Source organism: Arachis ipaensis, chromosome B9 (assembly GCF_059453495.1).
Source record: "Arachis ipaensis isolate K30076 ecotype BB chromosome B9, ASM5945349v1, whole genome shotgun sequence".
In the NCBI taxonomy this organism is placed as follows: Eukaryota; Viridiplantae; Streptophyta; class Magnoliopsida; order Fabales; family Fabaceae; genus Arachis; species Arachis ipaensis.
This window is the reverse complement of record NC_142444.1, coordinates 83,665,240-83,673,655: the sequence shown is the minus strand read 5'-3', so window position 1 is coordinate 83,673,655 and position 8,416 is coordinate 83,665,240. Positions and strand designations below refer to the sequence as shown.

Sequence of the window (8,416 nt, the reverse complement as noted above, 5' to 3'; positions counted from 1 at the left end):
CGTTTAAGCTTCAGTTTAACCTTAAACTAAAGCTTAAACGTGCTTCTACAAAAGGCCTCACTGGAAGTGTCTGGCGTTTAAGCTGCAGTTTAAGCTTAAACTACAACTTAAACGCCACTCTTGGAAAAGGTTTCTGGGCCAAAAATATTGTGATTTAAGTTAGTCTTTGAGCACAAAGATTAACTTAAACTTACTTTGGTATGAAACCCAATTGAATATCATGGTTTATGGGATTGGGCCTGAAGGATTGATGAGTTTGAAATCTCAATTTATTGAGTCATGTGTCATTATTTGATTATCACTAAGTTGGCTCAATAAATGTTACAGGATTTGGATCAACAACCTCATCAAGATTATGGATCATAAACCCAAGGCAAAAGGAAAGCAAGGAGAGGCCTCAAAGCCCAAGAAGCACAACTGAAGCTCAATATAGAAAGTGTATAAATAGGATAGAAGTTAAGTTAGAGGGGACTTTTACTTTCACTTTTAGCTAGTTTTCCTTTTCTTTGTAATTGAATTCAGAGCTATGATTCACTAAACCCCCTTTTCATTGGGTTAGGGAGCTTTATTGTAATTCAATGAATCAATAATAGTTTATCTTCTTCTTCAATCTTTTCTCTTGAATTTTGTTAGAAAGCTTCTCGATCTAATTCCATTGGGTAGTTGTCTTGGGAAAGAAACTACCCATAATTGGAATCCTTCGGAACCTTGGGAAAGGAATGGAGGATTCATGCTAGAGAAGCTTTCTCACAATGAATTGGATTGGGGTTTGGATGGATATTGTGACATGTAATCCTACCAAATTGTGGTTCATGAAATTGTGTGGTATAATCAGTGATAGAGCATCATCTCTTCTTATGAACATTTAAACCAAGGGATTGGGAATTTGTTCATTTTTAGAGAGAATTGGTGAGCCAAGGGATTGGGATCCAATCATATAAGATTGCCAAGCAAAATTCAATGAATGCATTGCTTGAGGAAGAGATAAACATGTTTTGATTCGGAGATCTCAATATCTCCTTTAACCCAATGAATCCCCCAAATTCTGATTTCCACTTTCTCTTTACATTCTGCAACTCAATTCATGCAATCACCCCCATTCCCTTTTAATTTCAGCAATTTAGTTTCTACTCTTTAATTCATGCAATTTAAGATTCCGCCATTTTAATTTCTTGTCATTTACTTTTCCCGCCAACTTTACATTCCGCAAATTCTCATCTCAATCTTGATTCCGCTCAACTAGAACACACTTCTAATCCGAATTGCTCACTCAACCAATCCTTGTGGGATTCGACCTCACTCTATTGTGAGTTTTTACTTGACGATAACCGGTGCACTTGCCGGAAGGAATTTTGCCAATCGTGCAATTTCCTAAATCGTAGCATAACTAGATTATGCGCATCAAGTTTATGGCGCCGTTGCCGGGGATTGGTTTTCGATTGACAATTCTCAAATTGGAAGCTAACTAGATTGAGCAATTTTCTCTTGCTTTGTTAATTCTGTCCAAGATACTTGTTGAATTTTAATTTCTGCACTTGGTTACATGCTTTCCTTCTTTATGCCTTTAAATTCATGCAACTAACTCACTGACTCACTAACTGTTTGAATTAATTCCTCAATTGAGCTAACCATACTCTTCCATTAACCAAGAGTATTTCACTTGTTTGTGTTTGAGCTGTGTTCTTGTATGACAGGTAGGAGAGGAGAGACATCAACTCCTCCATATACCGAACCAGAGAGGACCCTTCATAGACTTAGAAGGGAAGCAAGAGGGAAGAGAGTAGTGGGAGAAGAGGACTCTGAAGGAGAATCTGAGGACAATTTTGAGGAAGCTTTAGATCTCAACATGGATAGAGAAGTTCACAACCATGAGAGAGCTGATGGAAACGATGCCATCCCTGAGAGGAGGGTTCTTAGTTCATACATAAACCCAACCTCTGGGAATTGTGGTAGTAGCATCCAGAAACCACCCATTCAGGCCAACAATTTTGAGCTCAAGCCACAGCTAATATCACTAGTGGAGAATCATTGTTCCTTTGGAGGAAGTGCTAATGAAGACCCAAACCAACATCTCACAAAATTCCTGAGAATTTGTGACACTGTGAAGTCCAATGGAGTCCAGGAAGATGCCTATAAACTGCTTTTGTTCCCATTTTCACTTAGGGACAAAGCAGCTAAGTGGCTGGAATCATTCCCAAGGGGGAGTCTAACAACATGGGATGAGGTGGAAAGCAAGTTTCTGGCACGTTTCTACCCTCCACAAAAGGTCAATAGGCTTCGATCTGAGGTTCAGACTTTTAGACAACAAGATGGTGAAACTCTCTACGAGGCATGGGAGAGATTCAAGGACTTGACAAGGAAATGCCCACCAAACATGTTCCATGATTGGGTGCAACTGCACATCTTCTATGATGGGCTCTCTTATGAATCAAGGAAGGCTGTAGACCATTCATCAGGAGGTTCATTGAACAGGAAAAAGACTGTGGAAGAAGCCATTGAAGTGATCGAGACAATGGCTGAGAATGAGTACTACTATGCATCAGAAAGGCACAACACTAAGGGAGTCATGGAGCTGAACCATGTTGATACAATTCTAGCCCAAAACAAGGTGTTTGCCAAGCAACTAGCAGAGCTTACCAGGCAATTAGAAACAAAGCAAGTGGCTGCAATACACACACAAGATCAAGAGGAAGTAAGCATTGAAGGAGGTGATTGGGATGAGGCCAACTATGTGGGAAACCAACAAAGGCAATCATATGATCCACACTCCAACACTTACAACCCAGGCTGGAGAAACCACCCAAACTTTGGGTGGGGAAACCAACAAACCCAACCACAAAACCACAAACCTTACAACCACAACCAACAAAACAATTCCACATACCAAAATTCCAACCAAAGATCATACCAAGCCACACAAAACACTTACCCCCAACCATCATATCATGGCCAAAATAATCAACATACGCAACCTAATCCGAACCAACAATTTCAAGATCAATTAAACCGGATAGAAGGAATGATGGCAACCATGAGTCAAGACATCATTGAACTGAAGAGCTTCAGGGATGATGTGAGAACTACCTTAAGAAACCATGGTGAAAAACTCAAGAGGATGGAATCTCAAGTAGGAGAGCTATCTCAACAGGCACCCAAATCAACTGCAGTGTTCCCTAGTGACACAGAAAAGAATCCTAAAGGGGAACAAAAGAGAGTAAGATGGGAAGAATGCAAGGCCATCACCATATTGAAGGAAATCTCAGAAGAAGAAGGAATCAGGTCCTCAGAGCAGGAACCAGAAATCTTGAAGGAAGGTGTGGAAGAAGTTAAGCAGGAAGGTGGAACTGAGCAAGCCAAGGAACTGCAAAAAGGCATGATGGAAATATACCAACCAAAAGCACCATTTCCTGAGAGGTTGGGAGGAGGTGAAAAAAGGAAAACCTATTCAAGGTTTCTAGAGACATTTAACTCTCTTCATGTCAATATTCCCTTTCTTGAGATTCTTCATCAAATGCCCACACACATCAAGTATTTAAAGGAATTGTTAAGCAAGAAAAGAGTTTTGAAGGGAGGACAAACGGTAACAATGAACAAAGAATGCAGTGCTCTCATCAAGAAGGACACACTCTCTAAGAAAACGGACCCAGGAAGTTTTCATATCCCTTGCATCATAGGGGAAACAAAAATTGACAGAGGATTCTGTGATCTAGGAGCTAGCATAAATGTGATGCCTCTAACTCTTATGAAGAGGCTACAACTGAATGAGGTGAGATCCACTGATGTAATCATACAACTGGCTGACAAAACTCAGAAGCAAGCTGAAGGGGTAGTTGAAAATGTGCTGGTGAAAGTGGGGGATTATTACTTTCCCACAGACTTTGTCATTATGGACATGGAGGAAAGCTACTTACACCCTATCATTCTGGGCAGACCATTTCTAGCCACTACTAGAGCGCTCATAGATGTAGAACAAGGAGAGCTAATTCTGAGAATACATGATGAACAGCTCATTTTCAAAGTTTTCAAACCTGCATCTGAGCCTGAACCAGAACCTGAAAAGCCTAAAGATGATAGTAGCTATCTGTGTTTGGAGGAAAGGAATCCAGCAGCTGAAACTCTAAAACAGTCCTTGGAAGGCAACCAAGAGTTGCAAGAGTTAGAGCCACAAGAATCAGTGGAAACAGATCAGAAGGATCCTCCTGACATAAGGGTCAATGAAGAAATCCTCAAGAGAAAGGGAAGAGTGATAGGGAGATTGCCAAGAGGATGGAGAAATAAGAAAATTCCCACTGAAGGTTTTTCTCAGGGAGATAACGTGATATCAAGTCATTATCTGCCAATCCCACATGGCCTCAAAACCATTCCTTCCCAGCTCCCTCAAGTGTTCACAATCAGGAAAGTTCTTTCTATGGAACATTTAGAGATCATGAATGAATCAAGTGGGGACGTTTTCATAGTGAGAGGAGAAGACGTCAAGCACTACAATCCACCCTAACAAGGGACAACCGTCAAGCTAGTGACGTTAAAGAAGCGCTTCATGGGAGGCAACCCATGTTTTTAGTATCCTTAATCTTTAGTGCTTTGCTTTACATCTAATAAAGCATGGTTTCTTATGCATGAACTTGAATCCTCAGGACAACTATTGATTAAGTTCACTAAACCTTGCATGTAAATTACAATGGGTCTCTAAGTTTGGTGTGCCTGATGGCACTCCCAAATCTTACTCAAATTGAATTCCATCTTTCATTCAAGGTGCACAACCAAACATTAAGTTTGGTGTTCTTTTTGAACACAGTTTATGAAAAGCAAGAAGTTCCTCTGGATTTCAAAATTCATGACAAGTATACCATTCACATGTTTTAATACTTTGGTTTCAATTACTTAGGGTAGTAACTTTGTTTAGAATCAAAGAGCCAAGGTGACTATGATTTATTAGAATTATGCACACTCATTAAGGACAACCAATATGGATTTCATGTCATCAGGAGAGACAAGAGGACTTTCATCTAAAAATGATGGATATGCAAAGGAACTTTGAATCAAGATTCTTCGATCTGCAAAGGGAACAAAATTTACACTTACAGGAATCCTTCAGCCACATATGCCAACACCAAGATGCCAATGTCTTGGCAATCAAGGAAGCCACCACTTTACAGAATGCAAGATACTCAGTCCAAGCTGATTACAACATCAGTTCGCAAATCAAGCTTAACTACATAGGGGAACATCTACACAAGATGGACCCAGCATTCCCAGCTTATGATGAGTATTTCAAAGGGAGGAAAGAAGGAGAAATAAACAAGGCAATGATCCTTGAAAAAGGAGTGGAAGAAACGATGAAAAAGGCTGGATTCTGGAAAAAGCTCATAAGAAAAGACAAAGGAAGCACAAGTGGTCAAAAAGAGGCAGGAAGCAAGAAGAAGCAGGATCCCAAGAATTAAGAAGAACCAAGCAATAAATAAGAGGTGGTCTCGTTCCTTAATAATCAAATGATAATTGGTGAATTGTCTTTATGAACGTGTTTTCATCATAAGTCATTTAAGTGTTATGTGGAGTCTTTTTTTTTTATGAGTCATTTTTTAGTATGTGTGTTTGTTAATTGCTTTGAATAAAGTGAATGCCTAGATGTTTGGATATAACTTCACCTTCTTAAACAAGTGCGTGCCATGCTTGTTTTGTTTCCAAAAATAAAAGAAAAGTTTGAACAAAAGTAACTTGGCTAAATTAGTGACAAATCAAGTAGAATTAAGTGGTGGTATGCATGCTTGATTGTTTAGTCAGATCACTAAAATTAGAATGTAGAATTATCATTTTTATGTAGAAAGTGAAAATTGTCTATGGATCTTGATGAATAAATGTCTTTGGCCATGAAAAAAAAAGAAAGAAAAAGAAAAAGAAAAAGCCACGGAAAAAGGCAACCAAAAAGCAAAAAAATTGAGAAAATAAGCTAGGTACCAATGGTTTGAACTTCTGAGACAAATGCCTGTGGTGTTTATGTATTAAGGATATGCTTGGATGAATAGGTTCTGAGGAGTGTTTCAACACTTGGTAACTTGGGTTAACTAACCCGGGATTATCAACCAAAAGTCCATTATCAAGAGCAACCTAAATACAAAACATTTAGTCACACAAAGAGGTGCTGGGCACCAATGTCTCAAGAAGAAATGTGAACTAAAATGCCTAAAGTGGATATGTGTAGTGCACTGATAAGAAAAAGAAAATGCCAAAGGCTTGTGCAACACATGACACTAAGCAAACAAGGAGCAAAAGAAGCTCTAAGAAAAAGAAAAGAAAAAACAAAGAAGAGAAAAGTGCCAAAGACATAAGAATAACAAGAGGCCATAGCAATGTTTGATGGATGCAATGAAAAAGTGATAATCCTACCTGATAAGTATGAAAAAGTGATGCTGCAACTTTCTGCATAAAACCCTTCTGATGAACTTCAAATGCTTGCTAATATAGCCAATGTAATTGCTTTCTGTTTCATACTTTCTTCTCAAATAACTCAGGACTTGCTTAGGGACAAGCAAGTATTAAGTTTGGTGTTGTGATGCCAAGGCATCATAGGCTAGTTTCACTAGCATTTTTCTGTTTGTTTTAGTTGTTTTATGCATTTTCTTGAGCTTAAAGTAACCAAAAATGGTTAAATGAAGAACAAAGCAATGAACCATCCAAACAACATGATTTTGATGCATATTCCATGAGTTTTAGTTATAATACTTAAATGCTATGAATGGAAGATTTCTCATGAAATTTTGCAAGACTTTGATGCAATTGTTTGGATGATTTCAGGGAAGAAGAGGCTAGGCAAGGAAGCAACAAAATCAATAAAGGAAGCTTGAATATCACATGTGGAGTTTAAGTTCCAGTTTAAGCCTAAACTAGAGCTTAAACGCCAAAAATCATGAAGGATAAGAAATGCTGGAATTGAAGTTTAACCTCCAGTTTGACCTCAAACTGGAGGTTAAACGCCAGAATGAAAAGCCTCACTAAAGAAGCATTCCACGTTTAACCTCCAGTTTGACCTCAAACTGGAGGTTAAACGCCAGAATGAGTATGCCACCCAGGGAGGAGTTCCACGTTTAACCTCCAGTTTGACCTCAAACTGGAGGTTAAACGCCAGAACCAGGAAGAGTACCAGGGAGCCATTCCACGTTTAAGCTCCAGTTTGACCTTAAACTGGAGCTTAAACGTGTTCGACAGCTTTTCTACTCCAGGGTTGCTCTCTCCATTTCCACGTTTAACCTCTAGTTTGACCTCAAACTGGAGGTTAAACGTGTTCGACACCTCCAGGGCTACCATTCTAAGCTTCCACGTTTAACCTCCAGTTTGACCTCAAACTGGAGGTTAAACGTGTTCGACCTCCAGTATGCCTCCACCCTTTTCCACGTTTAACCTCCAGTTTGACCTCAAACTGGAGGTTAAACGTGTTCGACCTCCAGGGCTGCCCTTCCTATCTCCACGTTTAAGCTTCAGTTTAACCTTAAACTGAAGCTTAAACGTGTTCGACTACATGACTCTCCAGGGATACCTTCTTCCATTTCCACGTTTAAGCTTCAGTTTAACCTTAAACTGAAGCTTAAACGTGCTTCTACAAAAGGCCTCACTGGAAGTGTCTGGCGTTTAAGCTGCAGTTTAAGCTTAAACTACAACTTAAACGCCACTCTTGGAAAAGGTTTCTGGGCCAAAAATATTGTGATTTAAGTTAGTCTTTGAGCACAAAGATTAACTTAAACTTACTTTGGTATGAAACCCAATTGAATATCATGGTTTATGGGATTGGGCCTGAAGGATTGATGAGTTTGAAATCTCAATTTATTGAGTCATGTGTCATTATTTGATTATCACTAAGTTGGCTCAATAAATGTTACAGGATTTGGATCAACAACCTCATCAAGATTATGGATCATAAACCCAAGGCAAAAGGAAAGCAAGGAGAGGCCTCAAAGCCCAAGAAGCACAACTGAAGCTCAATATAGAAAGTGTATAAATAGGATAGAAGTTAAGTTAGAGGGGACTTTTACTTTCACTTTTAGCTAGTTTTCCTTTTCTTTGTAATTGAATTCAGAGCTATGATTCACTAAACCCCCTTTTCATTGGGTTAGGGAGCTCTATTGTAATTCAATGAATCAATAATAGTTTATCTTCTTCTTCAATCTTTTCTCTTGAATTTTGTTAGAAAGCTTCTCGATCTAATTCCATTGGGTAGTTGTCTTGGGAAAGAAACTACCCATAATTGGAATCCTTCGGAACCTTGGGAAAGGAATGGAGGATTCATGCTAGAGAAGCTTTCTCACAATGAATTGGATTGGGGTTTGGATGGATATTGTGACATGTAATCCTACCAAATTGTGGTTCATGAAATTGTGTGGTATAATCAGTGATAGAGCATCATCTCTTCTTATGAACATTTAAA

General features: G+C 39.0%; 1 non-coding gene across 1 annotated transcript; it reads right to left on the bottom strand.

Annotated features, from left to right (window-relative positions):
• Positions 1 to 2,272: 2,272 nt before the first annotated feature.
• LOC148545257 (small nucleolar RNA R71) lies at positions 2,273 to 2,376 on the bottom strand. The gene has a single exon (XR_015901806.1). It is a non-coding gene; the product is annotated as a small nucleolar RNA R71 (small nucleolar RNA).
• Positions 2,377 to 8,416: the final 6,040 nt, after the last annotated feature.